Source organism: Hakea prostrata, chromosome 9 (assembly GCF_041222555.1).
Source record: "Hakea prostrata isolate BN-2017 chromosome 9, UWA_Hpros_2, whole genome shotgun sequence".
Taxonomy (NCBI): domain Eukaryota; kingdom Viridiplantae; phylum Streptophyta; class Magnoliopsida; order Proteales; family Proteaceae; genus Hakea; species Hakea prostrata.
Genome location: NC_142608.1, coordinates 21,882,174 through 21,891,534, shown reverse-complemented (window position 1 = coordinate 21,891,534; position 9,361 = coordinate 21,882,174). Strand labels below are relative to the sequence as shown.

At 39.9% G+C, this 9,361-nt stretch overlaps 1 pseudogene across 1 annotated transcript; it reads right to left on the bottom strand.

Annotated features, from left to right (window-relative positions):
* Positions 1 to 1,603: 1,603 nt before the first annotated feature.
* LOC149005003 (cyanidin 3-O-galactoside 2''-O-xylosyltransferase FGGT1-like) lies at positions 1,604 to 3,212 on the bottom strand (annotated as a pseudogene). The gene is made up of 2 exons (XR_016175683.1): positions 2,528 to 3,212; positions 1,604 to 2,372 (listed from the first exon to the last, which is right to left on the bottom strand). The product of XR_016175683.1 is annotated as a cyanidin 3-O-galactoside 2''-O-xylosyltransferase FGGT1-like (transcript).
* Positions 3,213 to 9,361: the final 6,149 nt, after the last annotated feature.

The window sequence follows — 9,361 nt, the reverse complement described above, 5'->3', positions numbered from 1 at the left end:
ATTCATTTCAACTCCATGAAAACATGAAGAACTTATTGGTCTTGAAGTACCATATCTAAGTGCAATTGGGGCATTAATGTATCTTGCAATAATACACAATCGGATGTAGCATTTTCTATAAGTGTATTAGCAAGATTTATCTCTTCTCCAATATGAAGACACTGAAATATTATAGAAAATATATTTCAGTATATTCGAAAAATTATTGACATGATATTATTTTATGAATGTAGACATCATCTTATTTGTTATGCAAATGTAGAATATTTATCTGATCTACATAAAACTAGATCTCAAACATGCTATTTATTCACAAGTAAATATTAGCTATTTTATGGCATTCAACAAAACAAACTATAGCTGTCGTTTCTTCAAATCATGTAGAGATAATAGTGATTTATGAAGTAAATCGACAATATATTTGGTTAAGATCAATGATACAACACATTCATGAAGTATACAATCTTCTACTAGAAGAATGAATTTCAACAATATTATATGAGGATTATGTTGCATGCAAAGCTCAATTGAAAGGATGATACATCAAAGGAGATAGAACGAAACATATTTCACCGAAATTCTTCTTCACTCATGATCTTCAACAAAATGGTAAAATTGATGTTCATTGAATTTGTGCAATTTATAATTTGACAGATTTACTTACTGATGCATTGCTTACTTCAAAGTTTGAGAAGCTAGTACATGGTATTGGAATGTATATATTCAAAGATACTTAATGATGTTATCATCGGGGGAGTAAAATACGTGCCTGCACTCTTTTTCCCTTCACCAAGGTTTTGTTCCACTGGGTTTTCCTGGTAAAGTTTTTAATGAGGCAGCTACCAATACGTATTATTTAGATATGTATATTCTTTTTCCTTCACTAAGATTTTTTCCCATAGGGTTTTTTTTAGTAAGGTTTTAACAAGGTACATTATCTATTGATGAACATCCAAGGGGGAGTGTTATAAATAATATTTATTTATGTTTATAAAGTTAACTAACCCATAAATAATAGGGAAAAACTAGAAATTTTATTGGATGATTTAGATTTAATTTAACAAATCTGACGGTGAATATTTAGAGCGGTTCAATTAACCTATTTACATGTACGTCCAGCTACACTTTAGCCAAACGTTTATATGTAATTTGCTCATCATATTATTTGAGCTTTCGACCATGTATGCTCTTGTCCCAAAGAAATTTGATCAAGGGATTAGTGGCACTAACTACAATTTGATGAATATCATGTGGATTTCATTAAATCCCTACCGTTCAAAATACCATGTGCACATATACGTAAAAAGCCAATTTTTTTATATGAGCCTAACCTTGTTTTGAATGACTAAGATTTAATAAAATTTATATAAATTTCATCCAACCGTAGGCACCACACATCAACTGCACTAACCTAACAAGATCCTCCGTGATCAAGGACACTACGACGAAACAAGGTATATGCATGGTACAGCACTAGAAAATGTAGGAGACGTGAAACCAAATTTATTCTCTTATTGCTTATCCTTCCTTATTATATATTAGGCTAATAGTTTGCCAGAATTAAGGTCAACATGACAAAAGGAAATTGCAGATTAATGCTTGCAATTTTCAAGCATCATTTACTGGAAGGGGGGGAGGGATTTGGGTCTTCTTTGTTATATCAAATAGCTTCTGCACGAAACTCTCGACGTATGAAGACTCGAGATCTGGCCTTAGCAACACCTCCCTCCACTTGCGATGGTTTGCTCTGACTTCACTCCCAGTGCTGCTATCTGCATCCATCACAAGCTTCACCTTCTTGCACACTTCCTCTTTGGTGAACCACCCATCCTCTTCTTTTCTCTCCACTTCAACAGCCACTTTTAGATCTCTGCTCAGCACCCTTGCATTGAAATACTGATCAACTATTTGAGGTAACACCACAACTTCACAAGCACTCACCAAAGATTTCCAAGTAGAACCACCACCAGTGTGTTACAAAGCACCCAACTGATGGGTGGTCCAACATCAACGTTTGTTGCACCCTACCCCCATGAACCACCCCTCTTCCTTCCCTTTCTATTCTCTCTTTGAACCCATTAGGTAATGCTTCTTCTATTGTCTCACACCCAAATGGTGGTTTCAAAGCAGCCAAGAAGGGAAGCCCAGTTGACTCCAACCCTAGCACCAGTTCCAGTAACTTCTCTTTCTTCAAAGCCCACTCGCTCCCCATTGAACAATACACCACTGATCCCCTCTAGAACTGGTCCAACCACTTCACCCAGCGGTCCTCTATCTTAGAAGCGGGTGGCTCAGGTAGAGCTGGTCCGGCCAGAAGAACCGGCTTCCCATACTGTTCCTCCAAGAAATCGCAGTAGATACCCTCCACTTCCCTGCGAACAACAGAACAAAAATTACGATTAACTTGAAGAGATCCCAAATCTTTGAATCCATATAACCATTAAAATTGAGACTTAACCAAACCGGTTCAATTCTGGTTTTATCCAAAAAGACCTTGCACTGAGCCAAATCGTTTTATCGTCTTTACCTGCAAGTCTTAAAAGAGATAGCATCACAATCTCTCATGGAGGCCATGAGGATATCATAGAATGTCATTCCATCTAAGTAGTCTCGAGTCAAGAGTTCCAAGATTGGGCGAGCCTCGTAAGGATGGAGATTCAAAGATGATGAAGGAAAACCAGGCAAGAGACGCAACAGCTCAGTGTACTGTTGACCCTTGCTTAGATTGCGTGCGGGGACTAAATGGTGAGCCACCAATGAAGCCCCAACAATGCAGTGGTGGATGGTTGCAATGCCAAGTTTGTGAGCTAAGGATGGGATCCAGTGAGCAACATCGAAGAAGATCAAGTTGGGTTTGGTAGAAAGAAGAATTGCTTCAACTTGGTCTTGCATGAGAGACATGGCAACAAAAAGAAGAGGAGCTTGACGGAGAGGGATGTCAGAGATAGTAGAAGCAGCAGGTGGAAGGCCAGAGACTTGAGGGATGACAAGAGGTTGGAAGTTGATGAGGTGAGGATAGTGGTTGAGGTGCTCTAATTTGGGTTGGACTTTGGATGGGATCAAGAAGGAGATGGGGTTGCCTTGTTGGGCTAGCTTGTTTGCAAGGTCAAGGAATGGGTGTATGTGCTTCATGGAAAACCAAGGGAACATGGCTATGCTTAAGGAGTTTTTCTTTGTGTCTTCTGCCATCTTCAGAGTTGCAAAAACGTCAAGCGAAGCTGCCCAGATGAAGAGATATTGTGCTCTCTACAACTTGTTGGTTTGCCATGTTGCATCTAAGTATTTATAAACCGCTTCATTTTTTTTAACCAATTGTTGCCTTATCCTTCCTATCAACGATATTGAACAATTAACTTCATAAATTTATGGAAGTGGACCTGCTGCTTCTGACTTCACCATACAGGTAAAAAGCCGAAATGCTTGCCTTAGCATGAGTAGAAAATTTATTCAAAACATTAAGAAGTTGGATTAGAGATGTATCTTCTAATTAATCAAATGTTTGTGATTGAGAGATGTGTAGATAGTGAGGGAAGAGGATCCCAACCTCATATGTCATATCCTTTGTCATTTCATTTATTGTATAACCAGGGACATTCACCAATAACACATTACAAGAAAAAGTGTCAATTGCGACGAGCTTTGCCACGGATACGGGATACCGTGGTAAAAAATCCAGTAACAAATCGACGTTTATATGCTACGGTAAGTAATTACTGTGGCAAATAGTCAATTCCAAGTTCTATTAGGCAATAACAATTAGACTATATGCTACGGTAGGTAACTATCGTGGGAAATAGTCAATTCCAAGTTCCCTTCACATGCCTAAGTTGGCAATAGCAATTAGATTATATGCTATGATAATTTATTACCGTAGCAAAAAACATAATGAATAATATGGTAATGTGTCCATGGCTTGAGGGAGACAATTGCTGGAAAAGTCAAGAAGTACAACTTTGATAAGATGTGAGCAATTGCCAATTGAAGAATTGGTTGAGGAGGCGCTTGAGGCGTGTTCCCTAGAGAAACCCTAACGCCGCTGAAGAGAAAGAACCGTAGAACCAAGCCGCTCTACAACATCTCCGATCGTCGAAAGCGAGGCGGAGAGGCCGCCCGACGCGAGCTCCCGCCTCCCGTTCTCTTCCATCCTTCTTTCTCCCGCTCTCTCTACTCCTCTGATCTCCTCTCGGTCTCAGCTCTCCTCTCCACCTCCCGACTTTGTTTCACTCGTCCGTCTCCGATCTCTTCTTCCGCCTCCATCCTCTCCGTCACAACACGTCTCGGTCTCCGCTCCTGCCTCTCCGGCCTCCGCCTCTCCGGTCACTTCCACCACATCTCCGCCTCCCGCCTCTGCTCTCCGTCTTCTCTTCTCGATCTCCTTCTCCTCTTCCGTCCCTCCATCACTGATCTCCTTCTCCGCCTCTTGCCTTTTGCTCGGACAACCAGATTTGTAGTTTTTGGCTTCGATCTGTTTTTCCGGCCGATCTCTCTCCCTGGTTTCAGTACTTCTTTTTCCCTTTTTTTAGTTTTCAATAACGAATAATTTCTTTGGTTGCAGCGATCGTGGGTGCACACCGCCGAGAAACTCCAAATGGATACAAGTTTTCCGCGCAAGCTTGAACGCCTTTACGGCAGCGCCAAATGGCACGTCTGACCCTCCTCTGCACTTTTGATGTTACCACTGCGACAACCGAACGACTTTTGTGTCCGCCCTTTAGGCGTGTTGTGTGTCTGTGTCCGCCCTTGAGGCATGTTGTGTGTCTGTGTCCACCCTTGAGGCGCGTTGTCTGTCCGCCCTTGAGAAGCGTTGTCGTCCGCCTGAGGCGGTATGTCCGCCTTGAGGCGGATTTTGTCCCCGTGTGGGTGCCGGTGCTATTTGGTGCGTATTTGTTACAGCTTTATTTCTAAGGGTATATTGGGCTTGACAGAAGACCGTCATTGCATGAGATGACGGTTGGTCGCGTTCCGCTCCTTGGTTCGGTGTGAACCTTGTGTTTTTATGCAGCTGTGTGTCTGTACTTTTCTTTCTTTAATGAATGAAGTACTGTTTACCAAAAAAAAAAAAAAGAGCAATTGCCAATTGATTAAAGGTTGTTGCTTGCGTAAATACATGTGAATATGTGAAATTGAGAGGAGCCACGTTTTCAAGGCATTGCTTGGGTGTTGCGTAATTAATGCGTAGCACCTGCATCATATGATTGAGATTTTAATTTGCGAAATAGACGTTCGAAATCTTGATCTCAACCTTACGCTGCACGGTGCATTAATGAAGGACCACCCGTTTTCAACATCTATTATTCTATTTATTTAAAAAGAAGAAACTTATCAAAATTTTAGCGCATGGCTGTAAGGTCCCAATTGATTAATGTGGAAAACTGTCGGTGGTTCCCAAAGAATCAGCAGAAGACAATGAACATTCCTCGCCTAATGCAAATCCACATTTTTTTTATCAGATAAAATAAACTTTATTATGTAATGGGCATGTACGTAGATCAGAAAGAGTTACATTTGTCAGGGAGTCCAGATCAGTGCACCCTGGCCCACACTCGATGACCACAAATACAAGGAGTCCGGATCAACGACCCTGAATGAGAGCACCGACACTTTCTAACCACAAATATCATTGGGGTCCACGGTGAAAAACACTTTTTGAAGAAAAAAAAAAAATTTTCAAAACCAGTGTTTTTGTGGTCAGAAAGCCATGGGGGAGCACTCTGCGCTGTGTTCCCCTGACGGGGAGGAGATCCGGATTCAATAAGGGGTTCACAGCCTCACAGGTACCGTACCTGGTGATGGGTTCCACCTTTCTTAAATTTTTTTAATTACTTTTATTTGAAGGACCCACCTGATCTTTTTGTGCTAGATGTTAAGGCGTTGATCCAGGTTCTTGTTCTGACATATTAAAACCAAGCAGTAAAGATTGACGTGCCATGTATGCAAAACAGAACCCGATTTATTTCCTACAAAGTTAAGAAGACTATTAGATAGTTCCAAAGGACAAGCTATTTTGCTGGGCAGGGTAAAAGATCAAGGACACCTTCCTCATGGCATCAAATTTATCAATGTGCTTTGGAAGAAGTTGAATGGGATCTAAACCCAACCTAATGCAGGCTAGCATGCAAAACTTCCAAAAGAATTGTCAGATTCACTCCTTCCCATTGAAATAACTTGGAAAAAGGTCTTCAAAAAAATAGCCCCATGGTCCACCACGACCTTTTCAACTCAGGATTCTGGATTGCTGCGCACATTAAAATTGGTTTATGAAAGAAAATTAGGTTATGCAGCATAGTATAGCAAATTCATATGAAATAACAAGTTAAAATATTGTCTGAGAACATCTAGCAGAGAGTATTTCTTGTAGAGGACACGTGTACATGTATGATCTCTAATGATCTTTATAAATACTATTGTGATGTACCCATTCAACACTTAATAAAATCTATTATGTTTTTAAGGTAGTAATTGTATCTCTTGGAGCACAAAGAAGCAGCCCACGGTCTCTCGGTCGAGTACCGAAGCTGAATATTAGGCTATGGCGTCAGCCACTACTGAATTGACTTGGCTGAGCTTTCTACTATTGGATATAGGCATTTCTCAAGCTTCGCTTACAGACAGTCCTCTTTTGTGACAATATGAGTGTTCTCCACAGGACGATTAATCCTATTTTTCATGCTCGAACTCAGCATGTGGAGATAGACTATCATTTTGTTCGAGAGAAGGTGGCACTAGGACATTTGATCAGCTCACCGATATTGTCACCAAACCTCTTCCACAGTGAGAATTTCAGGTTTTATGTTACAAACTTGGCCTTCTACCTCGGCCTACTTTGAGGGGGGATCTAGAGACAAGTGTACATGTATGATCTCTAATGATATCTATAAATACTATTGTGATGTACATATTCTACACTTAATGAAATCTATTATGTTTTACCGTTTCTATGCTCCTGTCAAAGGAAGGAGTTGAAAAGAGGGATTTGCTGAGATGGAGTAGTGATCTCCGAGAGAGACTCAATTCTCAATCTGAAGGCCCCATCACACGTATTCACTTAGTCCACTAACAAGAAAGAAAAATATGTCAGATTAAAAAATATGTCATATTGATTTTGCATATCCACCAGAAAACACTAAAGAAGATTGAATTGAGATCCACTGAGATAAGATTGCCTTAACTAGAAGCCCTACATGTAAAACAAATAAAAAGGAGAGTTTGATTTTAGGATGAATGTTGATTTTCAAAAGAACCTCCACCAAGGAGAAAAGTCATTGTTAGTATTAGAAAATCTTAGAGCAAGCAATGCTTTCCCAAAAATTTTTGTTGAGAATTCACCAGTGGGGGAAATTTTAAGAAAACTAGTAGTCATCACAAGGATGACGATTAAAGGATAAAACATGATTTGCAATAGGAGTTGACATAAATCTAGCAATCTCCATAGTTATATTGGATCTATTTCCCACCATGTCTACAACACTGGTTGACCATGGTTGAAGATTGTAATCAAACTCAACCACTTTATGATCTCGAGTGCATGGAACCCAAGGATCAAATTAGAATGAGGTGTCTACTCCATTGCCAATACACCAGAAAACCATTCCTGCAAGAGTAGGGAGAACACTTTGTAAACTATTCCAGGTCCATGAGCCATTTCTCTTCATTTCCTTTGGATAAAAAACTTAAGAAACTAGGGAAATATTTTGGTCGAAGCAATTGGACCCGTAAGGCTTCCTTTTGATTCAACATCCTCCACCCTTTTTCGAACAAGAGGGCCTTATTAAAGTCCTCCATTCTCCTGGTCCCTTATTAAGGACTAGGAGGCTGTATTCCTTGGTTCACCAACCATTTCTCAACACATCTAATGACACTTAAAAAAATGCAATTCCACATTCTTAACACCTCAAAACACACCTTTACAAAGGCTAATGACGTACTTGATAATGGTCTCAGATAAAAACTTTCTTATTGTTCTATTTGAGAACAAAATGGGTGGCAAAATTCGTTAAAATGGTTGTATTTTTTTATTTTTTTTTTCCTTTGGTTCTTAAAGAATGAATTGATAACAAAAGTGATATTGAAGAAGGATCTTTGTAGAACTTATGAGACATGTTATGTCAAGGAATGAAAACTTGATAAAGTGGTCTAAATAGTGGCATTCTCCCAAGACGACATCCGCCACACCCTTTGCTCGTAGAACCCCTCCATCTTGCTCTCCTACCCAATATCCTCACTTGAAAACTAGAATTTTTTCAGACTGTAGGCCTATTGGGAAATATTTCCCAGAAGAGCTTATCAAACGATCATTTTAAACAAAAAACAGTTTTCTAACATAGAACCATGTTCAAACGATTTTACACAAGAACGAGTTTCCCCGAATGGAAGCATTATCAAATGTGGACTAAGCATTTTCTTGATGAAACGTACAAAGGCTAAATGGTCTTAAAATTTTTATAATGGTCCGAGAACAATAGCACCCTAATCACCAAGACCATGCGATTTAATCCAACCTTAAAGATGAAGCAGCAAACCAGGAAAGAAACTCATGAGATAAGTATAGAGGAATTTTTTTATTTTCATCCGAGGAAATATTTAGGTTACGAAGTAGAAGGTTTCTGTTGGGGTAATTGTATTACAAATTCTTCAAACATACAAAAGTGAACTTGCAATACAATTGAGAGATGAAGATCTTTAGCAAATCTGAAGAGCTTGAAGTAGCAACCGAACGAACCATTGATCGATGAAGTTGAGTCACACCTTGATGCTGTCTTTAAGGTAATTGATGCACCCTACTACCAAGGGTTCTTCGCACCACCACCTCCAAGATAAAGCAACATCCAACTAGAAGATGAGGTAATTCTTCTAGTCCCTTCAAGGAGCCAAAAGCTAGAGCACAACACTTAGACAACTCAAGAAAGAAATGAACTTTGTAAAACAAATAATGTGAGTGAGGAGTGTCACAATAGCACACAATATGCAAGGAAGGGTTGGGTTTATCTAGGCCCAAACCACACCTCCTCACAAGGGGAGAATCAATTCTCCACTAATGGAGAATCAATGGTTTGTCCCTCCTCCACTAATGTGAATAAACCCCCTTGACCTAACCTCCCACTACTTGGGAAGTAACTCTCATATTCACTCTTTGGAATGAAAGGCAACCCACAAAGACCAACCCCCACTCAGGAAGGCCATGAATGGTCAGAAGGAAATGAAAAATAAAGATCAAGAGTTAGAATTTGAGTAATTCCACCATTCAAATTAACCCACCTCATCACCATGACCAAGACCTTTAAGACCCATGACCAATGTCATGAAGAACCTCATAACCAAGTCATGAAGGGCCTCCTTTACTCATGGTGCCTCATTACCACCC